This window comes from Odontesthes bonariensis, chromosome 2 (assembly GCF_027942865.1).
Source record: "Odontesthes bonariensis isolate fOdoBon6 chromosome 2, fOdoBon6.hap1, whole genome shotgun sequence".
NCBI classification, from domain to species: Eukaryota; Metazoa; Chordata; class Actinopteri; order Atheriniformes; family Atherinopsidae; genus Odontesthes; species Odontesthes bonariensis.
In genome coordinates this window covers 34033235-34044127 of record NC_134507.1, presented here as the reverse complement: position 1 = coordinate 34044127, position 10893 = coordinate 34033235, and positions in this window count along the sequence as shown.

The window sequence follows — 10893 nt, the reverse complement described above, 5'->3', positions numbered from 1 at the left end:
AACACACGCACTTCGTACATCTACTCGCAATAAAAACTGCACTGAACCCAACGTTTTATATTTCCAAGCGACGTCCCGCGGCACACATCGAAATTTGCCGCAAAGAAGCTGTTGTTAAAATTGGCTTTGTTAGATGATGGATAGATGGATGAATCAATACTACTTGCATTATAATCACAGGGCAATGATCACTCAGAGTCTGTTTGGATTGTTGTCACTCAGGGCTGAATGAGAGAGAAAAAAACATGGTTGAGAAAAGACAATCTTAGTGTGTACGCATTTATGATAAAGAGAACAACTATAACCTAAATTGTGAACATTATAGCTCAGTTTGCCAGGTCTGGCAAACTGCTGGCTTCGCTACTGGAACTACTGGTGATTGTTCCAGCAGCTGGCACTTGCGACGTCACGCACCTGTCGTCGGTTTGCCAAAATTCGAATCAAAAGTGGTGATAGTTTATTGGGTCTAATCAGGACTATCCAGGGACCTAAAATTATTTTAAAATCATAAAACAATTCCATGGTATATAAGGAATCGATCTGCCATTTCAGTTTTGTGCAAAAAATCACCTTTCTGTAGGCCTTTAAGTTGTGTGAAGAGGAGTCATAGCATTATTATAAAGACTTGTGGGTGATCCAGGAAAGTATCACAGGAGCAGTAGAAATCCAGTTCTCCTCAGTATCAGTGTGTGATTTCTCAGATTTACACTCAGAAGCCCATTAAAAGACAGTCTGACTGTCCTCTTCAGAAGTGTCTCATGAAAGCTTCATTATTCACTTTCCTTTACATATCCAATATTTTCTTTTATCCACGAATCAACAAGGACTGAGCACATGATAAAAAGGTTCTGGAAATGAGAACAGGTTTAGAAACGGAGAGAATCTGAACCTCAGTCTTTGGGATGATATTGGGACCCTTTCCTCAAACAGGATCATTGTCTTAATGTAGTAAAATGATTTAAGTTGATGGTGTTCCACTGACTCAGATGAGATTTATGGGATATTGCACACAGTGGGTGTCGGTCTACAGAGTATATTATTACATTTTTTCTGAATTTGATCAAAAAGCTACAAATATTTTGAACTGTGACCTTAGTGGGTCTTTAAAGGAATGGTTCGGCGTAAAATGATAATTTGAGCATCACATTCAAATTCAATTCAAATTCAAAAATACTTTATTTATCCCAGAGGGAAATTAAATGTTGATGTAGCTCAATTAAATCAAGGAGTTATTATAGATGCTGATGGCTGTGGGCAGGAAAGACTTCCTGTAGCGGTCCGTTTTGCATCCAAACTGAAGAAGCCTTTGACTGAAGAGACTCTGTTTTCCAATAACAGTCTCATGGAGAGGATGTTCAGAGTTGTCCATAATTCTCTTGATTTTATGCAAAATCCTTCTTTGCATTATTGTCTCCAGAGGTTCCACAGTCGTCCCCAGAACAGAACCAGCCTTCCTTATCAGGTTGTTGAGTCTTTTTAGGTCCCTGGTTCTGATGCTGCTGCCCCAACAGATGACGCAAGAGGAAATGACGCTCTCAACAACAGACTTGTAGAAGATCTGCAACATCTTGCTGCAAACCTTGAAGGACCTTAGCTTTCTCAAGAAGTACAGTCTGCTCTGTCCTTTCTTGTAGATTGCTTCACTGTTGTGTCTCCAGTCCAGTCTGTTGTCCACATGAACACCAAGGTATTTATATTCCTCAACCACCTCCACTTCTTCTCCCATGATGTTAACAGGGTTTGATCTGACCCTGTTTCTCCTGAAATCTACAATCATCTCCTTTGTTTTGTTAACATTCAAGATGAGATGATTGTTCCCACACCATGCCACAAAGCGGTCCACCAGCTCTCTGTACTCAGCTTCTTGTCCATCTCTGATACACCCGACAACTGCAGAGTCATCTGAATATTTCTGTAGATGACAGGAGTCTGACTTGTACTGGAAGTCTGAAGTGTACAGAGTGAAAAGGAATGGTGAGAGTACAGTCCCCTGTGGTGCTCCTGTGCTGCTGATCACCTGGTTAGACACACAATTCTTCAGTCTGACAAACTGTGGTCTGTTTGTCAGGTAGTCATTAATCCAGGTGATTGTTGAGGCCTCCACCTGAGTCTTCTGGAGTTTCAGACTAAGCAGATCAGGCTGGATTGTGTTAAATGCACTGGAGAAATCAAAGAACATAATCCTCACAGTGCTGCCTGCTTTGTCCAGATGACAGTGGGTTTGTTGAAGCAGGTGTATTATAGCGTCTTCAACTCCAACTCCATGGCGATAAGCAAACTGCAGGGGGTCCTGATATGTGCTGGTTTGCTTACACAGGTGAGTCAGCAGGAGTCTCTCCAGGACCTTCATGATGTGGGATGTCAGGGCAACAGGTCTGTAATCATTGATGTCTGAGGGGTGAGTTTTCTTTGGTACCGGAACCAGACAGGATGTCTTCCACAACAGTGGTACCTTCTCTTGGGTCAAGCTAAGGTTGAAAAGGTGTTGCAGAATCCCACAGAGCTGCTCTGCACAGGCCTTCAGGACTCGGGGGCTGACAGCATCTGGACCTGCAGCCTTGTTCCGGTTCAGTCTTTCCAACTGCCTCTTCACCTGACTTCTAGAAACAGAAAAGTGGGAGGGGGAGGCAAAGGGGACAGCAGCATCTCCTGATTGGGTTGAAAACAAACTAGTGGAAGCAGAAGAATCCATGACTGAGGTGGAGGTGGAGATGTTACAGGAAAGCTGTGGGTCAGAGGAGGGTGGGATGTCTCTTTGGCTGGGAACAGGAGGAGAGGATGGTGAGCTTGTTCCTGAACTGAACCTGTTGAAGAATGTGTTCAGCTCATTTGCTGTGTCCAGACTTCCATCCATCCGATCCTCCCTCTGCTTGAGGCCTGTGATCTTCTTCATTCCTGACCACACATCTCTGATATTGTTCCTCTGCAGTTTACTCTCAAGTTTTTTTCTATACACCTCCTTGCTCTCTCTGATCTTGACTTTGAGCTGCTTCTGTATACTCCTCAGTAACTCCCTGTCTCGCTCCCTAAAGGCTCTTTTTTTCTTGTTCAATAGTTCCTTTAGCTCACTGGTGATCCAGGGTTTGTTATTAGGGAAGCATCTCACTGTTCTGGTGGGGATGGTGTTGTCCACACAGAAGTTTATATAGTCAGTCACACACTCAGTCATGGCATTAATGTCCTCTCCATGTGGCTTACAAAGAGAAATCCAATCGGTTGCATCAAAACAACCCTGTAAGGCTTCTTCAGCTTCCTCTGACCATTTTCTAACAGTCTTTTTTGTGACAGGTAGTCTCTGAACAAGGGGTTTATATGCTGAACAGAGAAAAACAAGGTTGTGATCTGATTTTCCCAGGGGAGGTCTTGATTTGGAAATGTATGAATCCTTGACATTTGTGTAAAACAAATCCAATGTCTTGTTTTCTCTGGTAGAGCAGCTGACAAACTGTTGAAAAGTTGGCAGTGTAGCAGAGAGTGAGGCATGATTAAAATCACCAGATATTGCCACAAAAGAATTGGGGTGTTGAGTCTGTATCTTAGCAACAACGGAACTGATGACATCACATGCAGTGTCGGCAACAGCTGATGGTGGAATATAAACAGCCACCAAAACAACACTGGTGAACTCTCTTGGCAAATAATATGGACGAAAACTTACTGCCAATAGTTCAATGTCAGGACTGCAGAGACGACTCTTCACAGTAACATGTCCTGGGTGACACCATCTGTTGTTGACAAGCACTGCCAATCCACCCCCTTTCCTTTTCCTGCTAGTCTTTATATCTCGATCTGCTCGTACAGTCAGGAAGCCCGGCAGAGAGACGCTGGAGTCGGGTATATGATCCTGTAGCCATGTCTCAGTAAAACACATAATGCTACATTCCCGATATTCTTGCTGAGTCCTTATCAAGGCTAAAAGTTCATCCAACTTGTTAGCTAACGATCTTACATTTCCCATGATGCAGGATGGCAGAGATGGTTTGAACTTCTTCTTTCTTTCTCTCCTCTTTGCTCCTGCTCTGCATCCACGACGCCTCCTTTTCAATTCCAGTGGGATTTCTGGCTTCAGTTGTTGAATTATTTCTGCTTTTCCAATGTTATTCAGCTGCTCCCTGTTGTAAACCACCTTGTTGCTATGGTGATGCATCATGACAAAAGAGTAAAATATACAAAAGTATTGGGAAAAATTAATCCAGCTGCACAGCATCCAAGGCAGGAAGGAACAGTTGTCCAAAAAATGCAATTTCTTCCAAGAAATAACAGGAATGAAATTTAGAGAAAAAGAAAAATCTCAATGTGAGGTACAGAGCTACTCCAACATGCTGCCACCCTCAGCAGCGCATTCTAGAACGATTGTGGTCATGCTACATAATATATATGGGTGATGAGCTTTTCTACGAAAGACCGCGGCATTCCGAAGTTGGCTATTTTGAAGTGTTTTGTTAGAAACGCAGCCAATGCAACTGTACGGGGCCAATTTGGAAAATATAAGAAATCGGTTGTTTTTCCGCGATAAACAAGCTCAAAAGCGCTACATTCTTCAGCTGTCATAATAAAGGCCTCGTCAAGCAAACCGAGGCACAGAGAAGTTCATCGGACCACACAGCCTTTCACTGGCTAGTGTTTTTTGCAAGAGAGTCTGCAGCCAGACGCCTCTCGTTTTTTGAGGCATCACCGGTAGTTCCAACTCCTAGTCTGACCCGGATGTAGGCCTACTGCTTTAAGTTATCAAAGGGAGGCTGAGACGCAGAAGATGACCATAATTTTTTATACATTTTTTTTAAATACCGGCTATTTACAATTTTGTTCCGACGAATTCGGCGCTACTAAAGCTAGCCGCAGTGAGCAACGCACTTCCGGTTATTTTGACAAAATAAAATACCCGTTGCCTTTTATCATAGGGAAAGCCATTACGATAAAAAGGTGCTTTTGTTTTGAAAACAGGAAGTGAACCTACCCTCGTTGTAGCTAGCTTGAAACTCAGGGCCAGACTACGACAACCAGTGAAAACACAAGCCAGTGAAAGGCTGTGTGGTCCGATGAACTTCTCTGTGCCTCGGTTTGCTTGACGAGGCCTTTATTATGACACAGCTGAAGAATGTAGCGCTTTTGAGCTTGTTTATCGCGGAAAAACAACCGATTTCTTATATTTTCCAAATTGGTCCCGTACAGTTGCATTGGCTGCGTTTCTAACAAAACACTTCAAAATAGCCAACTTCGGAATGCCGCGGTCTTTCGGAGAAAAGCTCATCACCCATATAAATTATGTGGCATGACCATGTGATGCTCAAATTATCATTTTACGCCGAACCATTCCTTTAAAGAAGCATTTTAAAGTTCACAGGGATTTAAATAAAAAGCACAGTAATGAGTTTAATGGAATGTGACTGGATGGTTAAAACTGTGCAGAAAGGTTATCAAGAGAAGAAGAAAAGTGGGTGTGGTTTAACACGCTGCACGCCACAGCTGGATCTTATCGTATATGCTGACAGTTGCAGAATCCATCAGTCGGAGAACCAGAATGGAGCTGAAGCAGGAGCAGTACCAGGAACTGAACCGGGAACTGAAGCAGGAGCAGAACCAGGAGCAGAACCAGGAGCAGAACCAGGAGCTGAACCAGGAGCTGAAGCAGGAGCTGAACCAGGAGCAGAACCAGGAGCAGAACCAGGAGCAGAACCAGGAGCAGAACCAGGAGCAGAACCAGGAGCTGAACCCCTCCACCAGGAACAGAGCTGGCTCATCCTCTGGGTCCACCGGGCCACAGGTCAGTGTGGAGGAGGTTTTTATTTTATTTCTTATTTATTTGGTTAGGACACTGCACATTAATCAACATATCAGCAAAGCATCCATGTAAATATGCCGGAGTTAGCACAGTTGCTAAATTTCATCCGTTGTCCTCAGGCAGGTATCATAAAAACATACAGACAATACACCATGACAAAAAACTAAAGAACAAACAAAGATTCACATCAAAGTTAAAGGGACAGTTCGCCTCTTTTGACATGAAGCTGTATGACATCCCATATCAGCAACATCATTTATGAACATGTTCTTACCCCCAGCTGCGTCCTGTGAGCAGAGTTCCAGCCTCGTTTTGGTGTTGATGAAAGTAGTCCGGCTAGTTTGCTAGGGTCCCGAAAATAAAGCGTTTTGCTTTTCAAAACAATATGCGTTCAAAAGAGTAATACATTTGCATCACATCCTCCCTCCAGAAAAAGTCAGAGCTCACATCGCTTGGCCCTATTTTCTCTCTCCCTTCGTATCATTGCCTGCTGTGTAAACCGTGCAGACTGAAGTGCAGACCGAGCAGTCCCCTGCTTCCGAGCAGCAAACACCGTAACAGGTGCAGCTATCGCTAGGTGGCTGTTAGCATTGATATGAAGGGAGGCAAAAATAGTGGACGTCATTGAGGGATACTCCATCATACTTAGCTGCCTTCCCTCTAATTTTTCATGTGTCTGGGCAAACACACAAGCTCCCTGAGCACACTGAGGACCACTGTGAGCAGCATCAGATGTGCACGCTGTGGCCACACACCTGTATCACACCTGTTCAAAACCTTGGATCATAGCCAGTTACATGGCTTATTAAAAGAATCAAATCACAGCAGCAATTTCCATTAGTTTACTTTTCATATAAGTGATTTGGCCCACTTAAAATGAAAAAGACAAAAATCTTGTTGTTCATGAGATGTGTAGTATGTTATCTGTTATATGTGAGAGTCATGCTTGCAGCCTTGTTTTGCAGAGCAGACCTTTCTCACTCGAAAAAGAAAAAATTTGACCCAGTTTCACCGCTTGTTCTTCTGTTTGCACATAGTCAGACAGCCATTCCATCCTAAAAGAACCGCATTTCTTTTTTACTGTAGCTTGGTGAGTGGATGTGTCGCTGGCGCTGCCCGTTCGTTTCGCCATGATAAAGGGTTGCGTCTCACTGTTAGCTAGCTAACCTGCACGGCGCGTATGGGCAGGGCACATATGCAAATACCATCAATGCTCTGATTGGCTGCATAGCATAAGTAAGCCGTATCGTATCGTTGGCTGAACACCTGTCACACTGCTTTACATTGAAAAATGGTACAGAAAAACACAGTATTGGTCTAATTAATTAGATTAGGTCTAGTATTAGATATGAATTAATACGTTTATGGTGAATTTTATTTTATTTTTATTTTCTTGTGCGCTGAGAATGTGCGAGCAGCTTAGAGGGAACATTGCTTAGCTGCACAATCAAAGACGACACGTACCTTTCCAGGCTTGCGTGGATGAGTCACTGGGTGATGTGGGAGGTACCAGATCTTGCTATCGCTGCGGTCAAGTGACGAAGCTGAGACCTCTTCTGCATAACCTTTGTCGATGATCGACTCCACATACTTCTCATTCAGGTGTGCGTTCTTTCTTAGTCTGCGTTCCAGTAATCGCAGTCTGTGTTGCTAAGTTGATGTTGTTTGGTAATGTCACTGTTTCCTTTTGAAAGGTATGTCTAAGCTATAGTGTAAGCCTTCTTTGGAGAATGAATTTTCCCACAGTTTAATTACTTTGTGGTCATTGATCGATAGATTGTTCTTGTGTGTGGGGTCATCAAGTTTCCAAAACCTTTCTACCTGAGTTTGCAGGCTATGATCGGACTTGAGGAAGTAGGCCCTGGCCTTCCTTCTTTCCTTGTAATCAACTGGTCCATTTATGGCCCAGCCAAGCACCGTTCTGGTAGCATATGGGTCATTATCTATATATTCTTCAGCTCTGAGAAGACGTGGTGCATCTTGTCCAATAACAAGGTGCACATCTTTGGAGTTGACACTGGGAATAGGGATGTCCGCTAAGTGATCCCATCTGGCCGTCTCATCAGGTGTTGCTAGACGGATAAGTCCTATGCAGTGTTTCCCACAGATGTGAAGGCAATGTGTGGTGGGGGGGAGAGATAAAAAATTCTTCAAAATAATTCCTTCGTTAATAATTGGTCACACAGAACATTTATTGTATTAGCCCATAAGAACCCAGACCCATTTCTACTTAAATTAAAATTAAGGGGGTTATAACAGACTAAATAGACCACATAGAACCCATTTCAGAATTTTTTTCCAAAATACCACCCCCCACTGTCAGAGATCTGTAATGTGACATATATGTCACATTGGGAGTTAAGAACCTGGATAATTTCTCCATCAAGGAAAATTATGAGGGACGTAAGATGTGTGACACCTGTGTCACGGTGGGTAACACAGGTGCGGCTTATCTACAGATTTTCACATCTTCATTGTAAACAAATGAATAACATAGCTAATTACACTGGTCGGACTGTTCAGCTCTGTTTCAGACTGATACCTCCGGTTCAGGCTGGTCCTCATCCTCAACACGCACGTCTCTTTTTCAATCACGGAAAATATTTTTCAATACTCATCTGGATTGAAGCAGCAAACATTCAGTGTAAGAGTTTAAAAAAACTACTTTATTTGATTCACAGCTGCTAGTGTTCTGACCTCGACAAACCCAACTACATTTTTTTTTTTTTTTTTTTACGGCAAACTTGCGACTAGTTAACTTTATAAAGAAGGCGTAATCGCTTGTTTGCTATGGGTCGGGACGGGACGGGACAACATTGTATTAAAAATATAAAATATTTTTATAGGACTTTTTAATGTGTGATTTTATAAAGGTGCACGTGATACCAACCTTTCGTGAATTTTGCCAGCCGTCTTCTTTCGGTTGAGCTAATCTAACGCGACGCTGAAGCTAGCAAGCTTCCACGCTTCCAGAGATGATCTCGCTGATGGAGACACGCGGTGTGCACGGAGGGGAGGGGCTGTGTGTGTGAGTAGGCTATGCGAGAGAGACACGAGGGACAGAGAGACGGAGGTAGAGCAGGGAAAGGAAATGCAGCTTAACGAATACGAGTATTTTTTAAATGGCGTTAGAAAAAAAAAAAAAAAAAATGACGAAACGCAATATGTGGCGGCCGATGTTGAATCTGTGGCGCACCGCCACGAATTAGTCTGTGTGGGAAACACTGCTATGTTTAACTTATTTAGTGTTCTCACACCATTAAGCGTGTACATGCTGCCATCGTGCAGTGAGTCTATCTCAAGGTCCACACTTGGAGGAAATATTCCTTCTCGACTGCCTCCTACTGTATCAAGGTCTAACCTGGCAGGCTTGCCCTTAACCCATTGACTACCAGCGGTTTTTACAGAATTATGTCGTAGACTCCCAGCGTTCTAAACCATTTTTTTGACATTTGTTGTACAGTCACAGCATATTATGTGATAGGGCCACTGAAACATGTTATGGCTCATTTGAAAGCTGAGACTTTAAACTCTTTGTGGGTCAAAACTGCGTGTCTCTAGGTGCCGCCATTAGCGAACTATCCTTAGCTAAACCAAGGCGGGTATCCACCAAAATCAACAACTAACTGAGATCAGGGCTTTTGTTGTGAAACGTGCGCTCTGTCAGCCTGTCGCACTTTAGATACATATCCGGGTCAGAGGATTTGCGTCTCTTTGTGTCAAAGGAGGTTACATGTTCATAAGACCGCCTCCTTAGACTTGTCGTGTGTCTTTTTCTCCTTCTTGTTGTTTGTTTATGTTACTTTACCGTCACCCTCTGGAAACCGACACATGCGATGGGACAAAATGCGGAAATGCACAACAATCAATGCAGCGTTATCAAAAGAGTTGACGCAAAGCCATTGGCGTAATGATCAAAATGTCCAGATGATGACAGCAGTTTTTGACTGCCATCTATGTCAGTTCTGTTCATCACATAATTACAAAAATCACACAGAATGTGCATTAGAATGTATAGATTTAGAATCCTTAAAAAAAACGGAAAAACATATTTCTACCATGTGGGAGCCAACGCATGGGCAGTAAAAACGTAGTTTTACGTGACTTGGGAGTCAATGTGTTAACCTTGAGTTTCTTGGTGAGTTCTTCCGACTCTAAACTGGTGTTGGCTCCTGGATCGAGTAATGCATACGTGACAGAACTGATGCTGCTAGCCTTGCTTCTAACCACAACAGGAACAATAGGTAAGCAAGCCTTACCATTTCCAGCTCCAGCAAATCCACAAGTGACATTAGGTGATCTGGTAGGTTGTGTTTGTTGGGTAGGTTTACTGTCATCAGTGGCGTCCTGACTTGCTGTAGTATTCTGTTTGCTCGTGTGGTTAGGATGCAACCATTTGTTATGTTTCTGTCCGCAGCCATGCACATTACATACCCAATAGCGTGTGCAGACCTCAGTGTTGTGCCCCATCATGTAACAGTTTTGGCACAGGTTTTTCTCCTGAACGAACACGAGCCGATCTGGCACAGTTAATGAGCGGAAAGCTGGACACTGGTTCAAGAAGTGGCGCTCTGAGCACTTCAGACACTTTAGATTAACTGGTTGCTTGGTACGTGTAGACTTGTTCTCCTGAACAGCAGCTGCCTTAACACTTGTGGGGTAGTTTTGAAAAGGTCTTTTGAACCCCTTTGTAGTCGATGTAAAATTGTTTGGTTTCTCCTGTTTTTTATAGCTAACTAACCCATCAGACCATAGGGGCGGCTGTGGCTCAGTGGTTAGAGTCGGTCGTCCAATAACCGGAAGGTTGGTGGTTCGATTCCCACTCTCGCTTGGTGGAACTGATAGCTGGAGGGCGCTTTCATGGCTGCCCACCGCTCCAGGTTGGCATCTGTCTCTGAGTGTGTGACCCTGTGCGTGTATGTCAACAGGTGCCAACCTGGATGGGTTAAAAGCGGAGGACCAAATCTACCTTTGGGTATAAATAAAGTCACTTAATTTGTCTCAAGCCTTGTACTGGTGTAGACGAGTTAACCATTGTGGTGAAAAGCCTCATGAACTTCCAATACTGGAGGGGGTCACCCTTGGTGGGAGCCTAACGGTGCGTTCACACC